At 41.6% G+C, this 14,409-nt stretch overlaps 1 protein-coding gene across 3 annotated transcripts in view; it reads right to left on the minus strand.

The window, feature by feature from the left end:
• The window catches only part of LOC124471298 (NACHT, LRR and PYD domains-containing protein 12-like), a 54,828-nt gene extending 45,634 nt beyond the window's left edge, over window positions 1–9,194 (minus strand). For 2 of the 3 annotated variants that reach the window (XM_047025751.1, XM_047025749.1), the window contains exon 1: window positions 9,121–9,194. The gene's annotated coding sequence lies outside the window, so the exon portion shown is untranslated. The remainder of the gene's footprint in view (window positions 1–9,120) is intronic. The other variant, XM_047025753.1, reaches the window with a different exon arrangement.
• Window positions 9,195–14,409: the final 5,215 nt, after the last annotated feature.

The raw sequence follows: 14,409 nt of genomic DNA on the forward strand, positions 1-14,409 counted from the left end.
CAGACCCACTATATACTATACACTATACACTACACATCCTAACTATATACTATACACCACACAGACCCACTATATACTACACACTATACACTACACCGACACACTATTAATATACACTAAACACTACACAGACCCACTATATACTATACACTACACATACTTTCTATATACTATACACTAAACTACTAATGATACCATTAAAGGTTCTACCATACAGACTGAATCTGGATACTAATGATATCAGTGAGGGTTTGACCATACAGACTGTGTTGACAAGGGAGATAACTGATACTGATAAACAGTGTTGGGGATAACGCGTTATGTAATATTCTGGTTATATTACTTCGTTACTCACTTAAATAATAATATTATGTAACACGTTACTTTGACATTGAGTAATATTATTACAGTTACTTATTTAAGTAAGTAACTTACTTTAAGTAACTGTAATATTTAACTTTAAGTAACTTACTTGTCCAAGTTACTGCATTAATTCAACAAATGACTTAAATAGCCCTATAAATACAGTTTGTTGCCTTAGGGCAATTCCAGCGTTATGGATGTGACATTTGTACTAAAAATGACAAGGACAATTTCTCAGTAAAACAAAGCTTCTTACAATATATAAATTAATCATGCATATTCTGAAAGTACTCAATGGGTAGAATAGAGGAGGAAAACCATTTTTAGCCAAAAATATTTTTCAGACACAAAATTATTACAAAAACACCTGCGTTATGGATGCGATAAGAAAATGACAGTCATTTTCTGGAGACTGTACTTTTTTCTGTAACTATGTGAACCCTTAAGTCTAATGTAGAAAGTTTGATATTGACATGATCATGGAGTTTTAGGTAAACATAAAAATAACCACTTTTAAAACATTTATTCTTTTATGCAGAATTTTATGAGGAAAAACCTGCGTTATGGATGTGACATTATTCTGTTATGGATGTGACGTGTCTGAAATACACACAGAATCTGTTGGGAAATCAAGAATCAAACTTTCACAGCGCTTTTCTCAACATCTAAAATAACTTGTGAAATAGTTTTAACATTAAGAAAACCATCTGAAATGTCACTGGAGATTTTCAAGATGGCCACCAAAATAGCATTGATAATGACATTTTGGGCCTTATTTTAACAATCTGAAACGTAAGTAACAAAAAGTGAAACGCAAGTGACTTTGTGGGCGGGTCTCCGGCGCTGTTGCTATTATACCGGCGGGATAAATGACTCTGCGCCTGGCGCAAATCTAAAATGGGTTGGTCTGAAGTGGCAACATTACTCATAGGTGTGGTTTGGGCGTAACGTGCAATAAACCAATCAGAGCAACATCTCACATTTCCTTTAAGAGCAGGCGCGCTTGTTATCTTGCGGATTACCATTATAACGGAATTTGCCACAATTGTTAAAAATCAAGTTCACATACAGAGACTCATGAAACTCTTTTCAATCATTGACATGGAAGAAATGTAATGTAGCTTGCAGGAAAAGGAGCCTGGCCTCGCCAGTAGTGCGCACGGGCCAAGCATGCACCCTTAAAATAGCATCTGAATAACGCGCCATTGACTTTAGACTAACTTTCGTCGGTGAAAGGGGTTATAACAGCCAAAAACACGATTATAGCTTTGCCGTTTCATTTGAGAACATTTCCATTGTGTTGTAAACAATGTATTGTGAAGATTTACATTGTGTAGCGTCCGTAACATCACGTCCATAACACATCATTAAAGTTTAAATCATTAATCATTCTTTAATCATTAAAAAGCAACAAAGGGGCAAGATTTTTGTATTACACTAACCATTGGTATAAATAAGCTTTGCACAGAAACTTTGGATGTTGTAGCATCGGCACTGTTTGATAGGCATAAACGTATTCTGCAAAACGTTACAGACGTGACTTGGAACTCACTGACTCATAGTGATGTGCCGTTCGTGAACGATTCGTTCATTTTGAACGAATCCTTACAAGGACTCGGGAGTAACGAGTCCTCTCAAAGAACAATTCGTTCATTTCCCGACTCTGTCTTTCTACGAGTCTTTGGATCATTTTTCACGTGACCTGCATAGGCTTTGTACTGATAGCTAGAGGAAAGGAACGATTCGTTCATTTCCCGACTCGGTCTTTCTACGAGTCTTTGGATAATTAGTTTGATTAGTTCTTTGGATAATTAGTTTGATCAGGAAACGATTAGTTCGTTTCCTGACTCGGTCTTTCTACAAGTCTTTGGATAATTTTTTACGTGACCTGCATAGGCTCTGTAGCTAGAGGAAACTAACGATTCGTTCATTTCCCGACTCGGTCTTTCTACGAGTCTTTGGATCATTTTTCACGTGACCTGCATAGGCTCTGTAGCTAGAGGAAACAAACGATTTGTTCATTTCCCGACTCGGTCTTTCTACGAGTCTTTGGATCATTTTTCACGTGACCTGCATAGGCTCTGTAGCTAGAGGAAACTAATGATTCGTTCATTTCCCGACTCGGTCTTTGTACGAGTCTTTGGATCCTTTATTCAAGTGGCCCGCATTGTATTTTTTAGTAGAGGAAACAGTTTCCTTATTCCCTTTCGCGTGGCCGCTGTTTTAGTAAGACGTGAATGATATTCGCTCAAGTCATCATACTGACTGGTTTTGTTATTTTCACTTAACATTTACACTTACAGTTTAGTGCAGTGTAATTGTTTGACGTGATAATTAAATGCTAGTGTGATAATACATAATCAAATCATACAAAGTCATGATACATTATTTTAATGCAGGAATTTCTTTTGAAATAGTATCTGCTGGTGCACATGTCATGCACTAACCTATATGAGAATATCATACGTGTTTGCAGTGGACGTATAGCCCCCCCCCCCCCCCCCCCCCCCCCGTTGAAATGAACGAATGACTCGAAAAAAGATTTGTTCATTTTACTGAACGAGATTCAAAGAACCGAATCAGTAAAATGAACCGAACTTCCCATCACTACTGACTCATAAACAAGAGCAGGGACGTGCACAGGAATTTTGAAGGGCAGTTGCTGGCCTGAAAAAAGCCCCCCCCCCCCAAAAAAAAGAAAAGAAATAGCCTGCCCACTAATGATAATAATTCATGTAATGCTTTACTTCCATCATTTATTCTTCTTGTTAAAATACATTTTATAAACTAACATTCAGCAGACATGTAGCTAAGTTTTCCTACCAAAGAATTAGCATGTGATAACAGGCTGGTTGTCTGGTAGGCAAGCAAGCCGTCTGATTATTTAGGCTAAACGTGGCAAACTGAGCCTGGATTGATTAAACTTGATGATGATTGTTCGTTTGTTATACATTTCTACAACTTAAAACTCACCTTTTCTGACAACGTCACAGCAGTTTTTTTATCGACAACCGTTTTTATAAAACAACCGTGACCGCCTCTTAAGTGCAAGAAAATGCAGGCTCAGGTAGCGGTCGCGTGCAGTACAGCAGAGTAAACAGAGTAGGAGGCATACCCCCTCCCCCTTGTGACTTCCACTCTCGTTGCCCATAGGCTTATCGATTGGAAGTGAATAAGGCTACTTTATGAAATGTTTCGGGTGGCGATTTTTAAAATCTAGGTCTACATGAAATTCTGCAGCTGTTTAAATTCACTATTATTTATTTACTTTCCTCGGAGGGGCACTTTGACTCGAGGAGGGCAAAAGGGCAGTTGCCCGGGCAACCTTAGCCATAGCCTGTGCACGTCCCTGAACAAGAGGCTTAATGCAGTTAAGGAGTTGTGCTTTTAACTCAAGCTGAGCATACACAATGCTCTATCATTCCCTTGTCGATCAGGAAAATGCTAAATGGTAAAATGTTATTGAAAACTGGAGTCCATTTACCCCATTCTTGAAATGGTACAAAACGGCCATTTGACAAATGTTTTTTTTGCATGAGTGCTCAACTTGTATATTATGTAAAAGCAGGGCTCTCAAGTGTCACGCATTGAGAGTGACAGTCACTCATTTTGGTCTTTAGTCACGCCCTCCCGCCACACATTGTATTTCTCACGCAGAAAAAAAATATTTATAATATATTTAATATATATAATATATTAAAACACTTATCAGCCAATAAAAAAAAAAAGTCTCTATACAATAGCCAATCGGAAAATAGCACCATTGTATCTGGGTAAGAGTTAATGCAACAACCAATCAAAAAAAAGCATATCCTGTAATTTTTCGTGCTTCTGCTACGTCTTCCGAAAGTTTTGTTCACCTACAAAGCAAACCGCTGGAGCTCGAGCATCACTTTGAGCACAGTCATGATGTCCTGTTTTAATGTTACAACAAATTTACAACTTGTTTGACACAAACAATGACAACCCAGGAACCTTGGGGTTACCATGGATGATGAGCTCTCCCTCACGGCCCACATTGCTGCGGTCTCCCGGTCGTGTAGATTCACCCTTTACAACATCCGGAAGATCAGGAGATACCTGTCTGAGCACTCCACCCAGCTGCTTGTCCAAGCACTTGTCCTCTCCAAGTTGGACTACTGCAACTCCCTGCTCGCCGGTCTCCTATCATGCGCAACCCGCCCTCTTCAGAGAATTCAGAACGCAGCGGCCCGCCTGGTCTACAATCTACCCAGACGCTCCCACGTTACCCCGCTCCTCATCTCCCTCCACTGGCTACCCATAACGGCCCGCATCAGATTCAAGACCCTGGTACTGACCTTCCGAGCAGTGAACGGGACTGCGCCCGACTACATCAAGTCTCTCCTGCAGCCTTACACCCCCACCCGCCACCTACGGTCTTCTACAGACAACCGCCTGGTGGTCCCACCTCTCAAGACCGCCCGGTCCCAGCACAAGCTCTTCTCCTGCCTGGCACCCCAGTGGTGGAATCAACTCCCCACCTCCATCAGAGACACGGACTGTCTCTCCACCTTCAAGAGAAGGCTCAAGACACACTTGTTCCGGGAGTACAATGGTACTTAGGACTGGTTTGCTGAACCCAACGCTAGTGTCCTCAAGGTTCACAATGACTCTTGCTTAGACTGTTGCTCTTGTTGGTTAGTGGTAGCTGATTTAAACTGTTGTATTCTTTTTTAGTTAATCCTATTTTTATTGCTTTCCTACAGGTACACCTGCACTTAGAGATTAATGTTGTGTAATTTTTAACTTGTTTAACTACATGCTCTTATGGTTTCTTCCCTTTAGCACTATTTTTTGGTTGTTCACAATATGTACTTCTTGTTTTTGACTACCCGCAATGCTGTGGGGCTATCTTGTTGTTATTATCAGTGACCTATGCACTTTGTGAAGCTCTCTCTTGGAGGTCGCTTTGGATAAAAGCGTCTGCTAAATGAATAAATGTAAATGTAATTTGACTGCTGTTAAAAAATGTTTCCCAGATAATTAGCATCAGTTTTTCACGAGTCTCTTAACCAACAGTTTTACAGCCTGTTCACTGACAACACCTGCTCAGAACGAGTAGTTCATAGATATAGCCGGTGTGTATCGGTCAGTGGGGAACCTTCAGGGCCTTCTACGCCTTCAGAGAAGGCCTAAACAAATTATAAATAATAATACATTTAATACTAATAATAAAGTATTCAATAAATAATTAAAAAAATATATATATCTCATTTAATTTAATACAATACATTGAATACATTTTCTCTCATCTATGTTCTATAGTTAAGCTTACTGTCAAGTTCATGTCCTGAAAACATGTTATCCAATCAGAATCGTCTGTCTATATTAAGGCCCAGTTAGCTGGCTCATTCATTGGTTAGGACTTCACAAATCCTGGGGAAGGCCAAGCTATGTGTTTTGGTGTGAAGAGTGACGGGCAAATCGACCAATCACGCTTTGATTTCAAGTGGGCGGGAAAAAAACAAAACATCCTAGGCCTTCATGAAGTCCTAATCTCTTGCAGAGTGGTGAGAGCGGTTGAGAGACAGAGGCAACGTCCACACTAGCCCGGGTAAATTTAGAAACGCAGACACACCTATGTCTGCGTTTGCACCTCCTGTCCACACTAATACGGCGTATTCGGACACTGAAAACAGAGCTTTTCGAATACGCTCCCCTAGCCGGAGACATTTGAAAACGCCGGATTCGACTTTTAAAATAATGTCATATTTTATTATTATATCCTGGCCATGGATGCATTAATCATTGCTGCCTTTCAAAGATGTCAGGTGAAAAGCAATTAATTAATTTTGACCACCTGAAGGGGTGGGGAGGGGGAGAGAATGTCACTCTTGCCTGTCTTCAAAACTTGAGAGCCTTGTAAAAGAGTGCAATTGTCTATAAAATTAGATCAGAGTGGTTACATGCAACAAAATATAGAACTAAGTGAACATTTTTAAAACTGTTACATTTGTGTGGGCACAACTTTTTTTTCTATGGTAAGGGTGACCTTTGCATGGAATTGCCCCTAAACAACACCCCTGGGCACAGTAGCCTGACAGTTTGCCTTTGATTCACGCTGCAGGCAAACACAACAGCAATCATGGCCGCAGAACGTGTTACGTTTAAAGCGTGGAAATATATTTAGCTTTCGTTGAAGATATTGGAAGAAACATTCAAGTTAAATGCAAACTGCTCTTATCAACATGGAAAATTGGTTTGTATTGCTTCGTGCAAATGTTTTTTTTAAATGGAAAACAACATTGCAAATGCCTGGCTTTGACGAGAGGGCGGAGAATTCGCATCAGCTGAGTGCTTGGCCATCAAGTAGTACTTAAGACTGGACGACGTGCTGCGATGATAGCTCGGTTTACAACGACAAAACACACAGATAACTTTGGTCTTATCAATGGAACCATTTGGTAATTTTTTTAAAGTAAACTTTCCATTCAGAATCTTATTGGCATCTATTTCGGCGTCTCGCGCTCGCCATCCACTAAAAACGTAACATTAGCCTACTACCAGGGAATGTCTAATATCCGTAAACGGGCTCCGCTACTCTTAAGCCGGCTCGCAAGCCCAAACAAGTGTGTGGAATGCGTTTAAATGCGTTTAACTGACAGAAAGTAATAATGTAACTTAATCACATTACTTTTACTGAACAGTAATAAGTAATAAGTATAATAATAAAGGAATAACTAATATATTACTTTTTTGAGTAACTTCCCCCACCACTGCTGATAAATGACAGTGTCACAGTGCGTTCACACTGCAGCGATGCGAGCGACAACATGTTTTCCATTCATTTTCTATGGAGCCATGCAAATTGCTTGCGTGCGATGCAACGCGACCGAGTTGAGATTTTATCAACTTTATGCAAACGAGGAGTGATTTTCTCTAGCAATGGCCAATCGGAGTGTTTTCTTGTTTCTCGTAACGTAGCAACCATGGTAAACATTTCTAGCTTTCTAGGTTTCAAGGTGGAGGAGAAACTAATCGTTTGTGTGGCTGCATACCCAGTCCTGTACGATGCATAGCTGTATTTGTAGCAGAGATGCAAAGTTGCCGTGGCGCAAGGTTGCCGAAGTTGTTGGTGCTTGTACTTTCAAATTCAGTCTCGTCACATTACGTAACTTCGTTCTGTGGTAACTAGCTAGCTAGCCCGGCTGGCACTCCCTATTGTATCGACAGATTAGCAGAAACTTTGAGTAATATAATTAAACATTTTTTACAGATGTCTATTGTGTATGTCTATTAAACAGTTTTGTATTTTGAAGACAAGTTGTATTTTGATCGATGTTGCGAGTACGTAAACCCAAGTCTGCACACTTGGCCATGACAACGACAACAGTGACTTTAGAGAACTACAATTCTAATCTGTCTGATTTGCCCCCGAGCGTGGTGAACTGTGGGAAGGGAAGCGATTCACATCGCTGCAGTGTGAACGCACTGTCAGGCACGTAAGATGAAAGAAAATTATACTGTTGTTTTACAATTCTCTCTTTGATGAGTGTCTTCTTTAAAATATGTTTTGTATCTGTTGTATCTGCCGTGGACAATAAATACTTTTGTTTAGCATTTAGTTCATTTACAACCTGTCAGTTATAATATATTTCCTTTCAATGCCAATAATAAAGTGGCATACAGCATGTTTCTCAGGGGCGTTGTTAGACCCTTTTTACAGGGGCACGTGCCCCAGTATAAATCTGCTGTGCCCCAGTAAAATCAAAAGTTTGAGTTTTAACAATTTACTTTATTAGTAATTTTTTTCCGTATTTTTTTTTAACGCAGTATCCCAATCAAGACTTGTAAAATGAAAGCAGTTTAACCGAAAACACAAACCAATGCCGCAGAATTCCATGTCAGCGCGCCCCTCTGAGCTTGCCAAATAGCCACTGCAGCACGCACACAGAAGTCCATGTGTCGGACTCGGCACACAAGTCAGAATTGAGGTAGGCTAAGAAAACATTACAAAACTAAAGAAAGTTTCTAAATGATAGACCTACCAATCATTATATTTTGACAAAAACATAACAACAATATTAAATGAAGCTCAAAAAACTGTATTTGCACTCAACTGATAGTGAAAAAAATGTGCGCGCTCGCATTAACTATTGATGTCCCTGCCAAAGCCTATATCAAACTGGAGTTTCTGTAGCATAGTCATGCATTGTGCACAAGCTTGAAAGAAAAAAAGGGATATGAATAGGGGCCTGTGCCCCAGTAGAGTTTTATGTCTAACAACGCCTCTGATGTCACTCCAAAGGTATTTAGTCCATTTTTGGTCTGTTGTCAGATCAAATACCTCTTCAGAACATGCTAGATCTACAAATAGGTTTGAACTTTGACCAAGATGGGAGGTAACCTAAAGACTCCTGTAGAATAAACATGGTTCACTATGTCTGAATAACACTTGGCTACCACAACTTTAATAGGATAAATATCAAAAACACACAGTAGATTTTTTTGCCAACTGAATGTAAATATTTCACACACACCACACTCTGGAGTCTGGAAAGTCAGTCTTTTGGTCTGTTGATCCACCAGAATGTGAGTCTGAACTAGATCTATGTTGAATAAAGGTCTGAAGGTCTACAGCAGGTAACTGACCATCATAGTGAATCAGCACAGTAAACAACAAGCACCCAACAGTGCTGTTCACCAAGTCAATTAATTGAGGTGCATGGAGTTCCGGAAATCATTTCATAAAATCTCCTCTGTTTCAGTAAATAAAATAACGTATGTTACACTTACTGTATTGTGTCTTCTCTTTATGAGTGCAGGTTGGGAGTGGACATTTCCTGTTGAGAAACAGTTCTCTCATTGAGCTGTGTTACGGAAACTGACACGTAGCTGAAAGAGGAAGAGGGAAACCAACTGAAAGAACACAAGTTGAGACCAGGGTTAAACACTGAGGGATTTGTCCAGTTAGAAAGGTTGACAAAATGGGGCTGTCTGGTAATAGTTTGTCTTTTTGTCTACTCTGTAACTAACATTGGTTTTGGACTAGTGACTTTGCAACCATACTGCCCATTGTATTTATTTTACACTTATTCTTTGTCCATTTGAGAGGACATCTTAGGCTTTCCAATGATGTCTCAAATGTGAATAACTTCAAGAAAAGCAGGTAGGTAAATAAGTTATAGATCTATCACTATAACAGATAAAACATTAATACAATTATTTTTCATTAAAATATGTTCATGAACATATTAGAGAGTAGGGGGGGTGGGCGCCCATATTCAAGCAACAGCAAGAAAGAGAGATCATTTACATAGTTCTGGCCAATAATGCAATAATACTCAGAGAAATCCAAGCCAACATTATTGGCGACCATGCCATTTTCCATGATGTCAATCAGGTCTCTCTTTCTACACTGGCACACATCCTGACCAAAAAACAGGTTGTGATGAAACAGATTTATCGAGTGCCTTTTGAGCGTAACTCAGAGAGGGCCAAACAACTGCGGCATGAGTATGTGGAGGTATGTATTGTTCACTTTAAGATTCTAATGTTGCATACCTTTTTACATGTAAATGTACTGTATACTAAATCTATGCTGAATGTATTCAGAACTACACAATCTTGTTTTTCACTTTATTTCAGAGAGTTTTACAGATGGATGCTGAGGCAATCCCTCAGGAATTTATATAAATATAGATGAGGCAGGGTCCAACCTCACAAAAGTTAGAAGGAGAGGCAGAAATATCATCGTCCACAGGGCTATCATGAATGTCCCGGGGCAACGTGGGGGTAACATCACCCTTTGTGCTGCCATCACCCAGAATGGGCTCCTCCTCCGTCATGCCAATATGGGCCCTTAGAACACAGCTCACATCCTCACATTTTCGGACCAATACAAAACATCATCACTGCAGTTAACCACATGCACAAGATGCAATTCACTGTCGTCTGGGACAATGTGTCATTCCACTGCTCTGCTCTGGTCCAGAACTGGTTTCAACACCATTCACAGTTCATAATCCTTTACCTTCCACCATACTCTCCATTTCTTAACCCAATCAAATACTTTTTCTGGCCATGGCGGTGGAAGGTGTACGATCTCCGGCCCCAGGCTCAGGTACCCCTCATTCAGGCCATGGAGGAGGCCTGTGACCACATTGACGCTGCGGTAGTACAAGGATGGATTCAGCATTCCAGACGGTTCTTCCCACGTTGCCTTGCCAATGAGGATATTGACTGTGATGTAGATGAAATTCTCTGGCCAGATCCAGCTAGGCGGAGAGATGATGTAAAGCATTTTCTGTACTGTATTTTCAGTTTTGTTTTCAGATCTTTTTTTTGCTTCTTTTTTTGGGGTACTGGATACAATGTTGTGTTTATCCGATAGCTTACACAGTATGCAGCTATGAAAACTGAGACATTTTTTGTTGTTTTTGTTGTAATTCTCCATTTTGAGAAAATTTGGGTATATGGAGAAAAATAAATTAGATTTTCATCAGTCTGCAGCATCGGTCTTGTGTGTTTGGTGAATTTATTGTATATTTGCACTTTCTCTGTGTACTTCACTTACACTAATCACTGATAAGTAGAATTGCTAAAAGTGTGTCAAGTGTGCAACAGCAATGTGTAACTGGTACAAATAGAATTAAGTCATATGAAACGTGTGTGTTTCATATGGAAAAAAAATATGGTTTTGTTAAATAAGTAGTTTTTACAAGAGTGTTTCATTTTGCAAAGGATCTGATGTGTTTTGCTCATTGGGTGTGTGGTTGTGCTAATTGTGTGAGGTGTTTTGAAAACCAAAACTATCAAAATCGTGCTTAAGCAATTGAGAAAAACTGTAACACCCATGCATCCATTGACTGCAGTACACTGCATGATTGGTCACAGTCTGGTGGATAACTGTATCATACTGTGAAACGGTACAGTGACTGTAAGAAGACACTCTGACAATATTGTAGAACATAGTATATATTTAACTGTATGCTACAGTTCATGGCACACACACCATTCCGTAATCACCTTTTTCTAAATTAGGTTTGGTTTCTGTCCTACTACACTCTTTCTTTCGTACTGTGTAATAATGTATTCACAACCACAAATGCCTACTGAAAAAATGTTTTTGATCTTGTTTTCGTGTTAACCATGAATATTTCAACATCTGTGCCAATACAGAAATGTACAAAGGAGCTCATGAAAGAAGAGTTTTAAGTGTTGAATAACTGTGTGTATATGATATATCCAAAAATGTAATATTATGGTAAAGGTGTATGCAACATAAAACAAATGTTTGCAAGATATGCAAGGCATTTTGCATTTTGTGTGTGCAATTCTTGGATTTGTGTGTACAGTTTTGAAAAGAAATGATGAAAAGAAAAAACGTGTGTAAGCAGTTAAAAAAATGTGGATCAAGTTGGACTCTAAAGGGGACACTTTCCACAACACAAGCACTATGTGTTGTGGCCTTATATGATGTTATTGGGCAAAGGTCTAGTGAAGGAGGAGAGTGAAAACAGGACCAACTACAACACCAATTCAAGAAGTCAAGTTTAAGTCTAACAATCAGGGTGTTGAGGTTCCAGACAATCCGGAACTCTCTCAGTTCATATATTAACATGTGATGAATGTGGCAGACATTTGTATCCAAAGTGATACGTAAGGTACAGTGTGTATAGAGAGTATACAGTACATGACGGATCAGAGGTGCAGAGCTGTGACAGTATTGTGGTGGTCAGAGTCCAGGAACCCTCTGTGTCATGTTGGTCTGGAGAGGAGGACTCTGGGCTTTGGGGATCCTTACAAATAATGAGGCTGAAACTCTAAACTACTAAGGAAAAGAGACATGTACATGGTTTACAAATGAATCCTCTCTACAATCCTCATGAAAGCCTGGCAGGGTGCACAGAGCAATAGACAGGAAATAATTATATACACCCAAGGAAATCTCCCCCACCTAATCATGAGTGGACAGAAACACATGTTGTCACTGCATATCTGTCCCCTTTGTCCAGTCTGGCTGTTTGATCAGTCCTGTGTGTGTTCTGTCAGCACTTCTTATCAATGTCTCAGTGTTTCTGTCTCCAAAACAGGTCACATCTGTGCTTTGGGGCTTATCTAGCTCAAGCTGGTTTCTGGGCCTATCTGTGTTTGGTCTTGTTTACCTGAGGACATTTCAGACAGTTTGTCTACAGTCACCATGCTGCTCTCACTAGCAGACAGCAAACAGCACAACCCTCCGTCTCTGTTCCTATAGCAACGGCCACCGGGTCATAGCATGCGGTTGCCAAGGCGGCAGTGGTCTTAATAGAGGAGTGGGGGTCCTTACTTCCTGTTGCCTGGTCATGGGTGGTGCTGACGGCTCGTGTGTCTCCCTCTCTCGTCTTCCCCCGTCGTACCTCCCTCTCCAGGCTGGAGCCTCTTTGCTTTGAGGGGCAAGCGGGGGCAATTGAACCTCCAGGACTGGGGCAGGGAGCGCAGTCTCTGGTACTGGAGCTTGGCTCTGGCCGGAGGGGAGGAGGGATGGGGACCAGGAGAGAGAGGAGGAGCAGACGGTGAGCTTGGACAAAGGCTGGGGGGGCCAGAGAGGGGGAGGGCTGAGGCTGGACTGGCTGCCTGACTTGGCCTGACCCGGCTGGGGCTCGGGGGGCAGCAGCTCCTCCTGTGAGAGGGGGGTGGAGGAGGACGCAGGAGGGAGGCTGTGGGGGTGCTGGCTGCAGGAGCACAAGGCCCCCCTGGACTCCTGTTCCCCTCTGTCCCTCACTCTCCCCTTCCCTTCCCCCCTCCGCTGAGAGCCCAGTCCTCCCCTCCCTCCCCCCGACCTCCACCCTATACCAGGCCAGGGTTTTCAGGCACACACGCGGATAACAGGTCAGGTGCAACAAAAATGGTTTATTCCAATTTAACAAAGGGGTACTCCACGGTAGGATGGTTTAGTCCAACAAAAGGTAATCCACAAACAAAAGTACAATCCAAAAGGAAATAAGTATCCCCTTCGGTGTAGAGGCACACACCTAATACATGAACGGAAGGCGTACTTACAACAAACTTCATGACAGAGTGAAGAGGGAAGGACACCCAGTGCTTAAATAGGAAGTGTTGATCACCGCAGGTGTGGAGCCCAGTGTAGAAGAAGGTTAGTGCTTGGTGCTCTAGGGTGAGTGTCGCCCTCTAGAGGGCTGGCGCCCGTGTGCGGATGTGATACCCTACTCCTGGCCCTGGAGCCCAGAAATGTCCCCCTGTGCCCCCCAACCCTCCACTCCACTCCCCAGTATGAATCATGTCAGGATGTTGATGCTGCCCCCTTTCTCCTTAAAGGAGGATGTATCAAACACACCAGACTATCGCTCTGTTGAAGCTAAGCAGGGAGTCAGATGGCTGAGCGGTGAGGGAGTCGGGCTAGTAATCAGAAGGTTGCTGGATCGATTCCCCGCCGTGCCACATGATGTTGTGTCCTTGGGCAAGGCACTTCACCCTACTTGCCTCGGGGGGAATGTCCCTGTACTTACTGTAAGTCGCTCTGGAAAAGAGCGTCTGCTAAATGACTAAATGTAAATGTAATCAGCAGGCCCAAACGGAATACGCAGGCGCAGAATTCCGACGAAAACCCGCAGATTTTCAAGTAGAATGCATTGGTCTGAGGCAAAATGTAAATACACTTTTCAACTCATATTACGTCTCTATTATAAAAATGTTAGCCAAAAATGCTAAGAATTGAAAAGGAAACATTTATCGACCAAAATTACAGCAGGATACAGAGCCGGGGAGTTTTCAGCCGATCTTTATGAGGGTGGATCAATACTTTTTTGCAAAGTCTGTCAACATTTAATCGACCATATTCGCGTCAATCTGTTGTGGAACATCTTCGGTCGCTCCGACATAAGAACAGGAAGGCTGGCGGAATTCCGCAGATTTCCGCAGATTTTCAGTGTGAATAACCGCAGAAAATGCTGCCTCCAGTCGGGGCACACCTTCCTAATTTACATTGAGGACAATAACCTCTCTCTCAACGTCAGCAAGACCAAGGAGATGATTGAGGACTATAGGAGGCGGCAGGAGGAGGAGCATGCACCCCTACACATC

The sequence above is a fragment of the Hypomesus transpacificus genome, chromosome 9 (genome assembly GCF_021917145.1).
Source record: "Hypomesus transpacificus isolate Combined female chromosome 9, fHypTra1, whole genome shotgun sequence".
Lineage (NCBI taxonomy): Eukaryota > Metazoa > Chordata > Actinopteri > Osmeriformes > Osmeridae > Hypomesus > Hypomesus transpacificus.